Source organism: Mus caroli, chromosome 3 (assembly GCF_900094665.2).
Source record: "Mus caroli chromosome 3, CAROLI_EIJ_v1.1, whole genome shotgun sequence".
Lineage (NCBI taxonomy): Eukaryota > Metazoa > Chordata > Mammalia > Rodentia > Muridae > Mus > Mus caroli.
The window spans coordinates 4,995,573-4,997,840 of record NC_034572.1 but is presented as its reverse complement, the minus strand read 5'-3'; positions in this window follow the sequence as shown (position 1 = coordinate 4,997,840).

The window sequence follows — 2,268 nt, the reverse complement described above, 5'->3', positions numbered from 1 at the left end:
ATGATATTACAGTAAGTTTGAATGTTCCCACATTCATCACTGATAATTCCAAAAGTCTAAAAGTCTTTAGGTCTATACAGCTATAAAAATGCTAAAAAAAAATTCACCTTAGGGAAAATTACTGCCTCCATTAAATCCATTTAACACCTTTAGGAAGCACAGAAAGTTCTATGAGAAATACAACTTGAATATTTTTTTATACTAAGGTATTGTTGATAACTCCGAAGGCTGTGAGGCGTTACTACGACTGAGCTTATCAGGCTGTACCTGTTCTCAGTGTGTTAGTGCCTGAGCTGTACTGTATGTAGATTTGTTCCTACTCTAAGAACTGTCGGGGCTGTGAGTCAAAGCTTCCCAGTGGCTCTGCTAAGCTCCTCTATTAACTGTGGTCACTCCTGACTCACTCCTGCTTCCTTTGCTGTGTATGTTTATGGCCTATGAGGTTGTATCTGTTACTTCTCTATTGTGGTTTTACCAGTGTCCATGCCAAATGTTAATTGCCAAGCTTGGAGTGACCTAAAGCATTTTTCAGAGCATGACTAGATTTAATTGAGGATAAGGTTTCTGCAAACCAGAATTGAAAAGCCACAGTGTCGGTTGTTACAAAATGACATGCTGCCATTCCTGGTTGCTACTTGGATGCAATGGAAACTATGCTTGATTACATGTGAAAATCTTAATAAAGTCTGTGTCTCAGTAGTATAGGTTTCAATATTTATTAAGAGGACAGTGGTCTGGACAAAACTTGTTATATTCTAAAATCAACTGGTATTCTGGAAGCATTTTCCTAGAGGACTGGAACTGTAGAAATTTGTCTCTAGAGAAATATTGTGATTATTCAATATAATGATTTTTCTACCAATTAGTCTTTTTATTTTTTTCTTCTTCTTCTTCTTGCTAACATCTTGTTAACAGATTGTTTCCTGGGTACCTACTCTGTATTTGTAACCAGGCAAGAACAGAATAAGATGGTAGTTTTTTTTTTTTTTTTAATAAGAAATCTTCAAGTTTTGTATAGATATTTCATATGAGGAAAATGATGTAAGTGGAGGAGAGAAGGAGAAGGAATATACATAGATCAGACCAGGGATGAGTGTGGAAGAAACTCTTCCCACACTTCATCTAGAAAGTTAATCTACTGGAAGGCACCCTGCCTCATCAAAGATGTTACAAAACGAAGGACTAACACAGAAAATTAAATGGGAGTTTTAGAATATTCACATATATGCAGAATATCTGTTGGAGATTCGTTATGAGTTAGTTCACAGATACTAAGGCTACAAACCGCTATTAACAGAAATATTGCAGAGAGGTTGGGGCTGCTTACTGGGATTTGTGTTTATGCTGGCAAAACAGCAAAAGGGGAAGCTTGGGTTTCCTGTGAAATCTCAGCTGTATGAGGACACAAACGGTGATGGAAGAGCTCCGAGGTCTTTCCAAAAGCAGTGTTTCCTAACTCAAGGTTCTGGGGGACACTAGCAAGAATTCTTAATAGTTAGAACCTGAGAAGTGAATAAAAGAGAGAACTCATCACCAGCCCTCGGATTTGAGCCACTACACACAATTCTTGGAATACAGAAGAGTTTAATTTGAACTCCTTCTGGGTCTTTTAATTAAGTTACACATGGTTTTCTGTGAAGTGTTTGAAAGCAATAAAAACTGTAATTTGGGTAGGGGTTCTTTATGTATTTCCCCTCTTTCAGGAAAGGGTGAGTCATTTTTGCAACATCTCTCAGACTCTTCAGATGCTGACATGTAAAACAGCAAAGTAAAGCTTCAAACTCAGCCAGCCAGCCGACCAGCAGTTGTAAAGGTGGAAGCGCGAGTGTGCGAGGGGACACAGCAAATGTGCAAATGTGCCAACATCAGGATCCTGCATTCTTTAGATTGCTTTCTTTTAAATTAAGGTTTATTTCATTATGTGTTTGTATGCAAGTGTGTTATGTGCTTATGAGTATACGCGCCTGTGGAGAGCAGAGACGTCAGGGTGTCCCAGAGCTGGAGGCACAGTCAGATGTGCATGTAGGGAACTGAACCTGGGCATTCATTCTCTAAGAGTAATATTATGGACTTTGAACTGATGAGCCATCTCTCCAGATCCTTTTTAAGGATAAATAGTTCTTAAGACAGCTGAAAGGCTGGATTTTTCCATAGCAAAGAGACATCTGACCAGAGATTAGTCCTTGTTTTCTACTTTGGATTGATGATAGAAAGCACACATAATATAAAACAGGGCCACTTTTAAGTAAAGCAGCAGGTTTTTTTTTT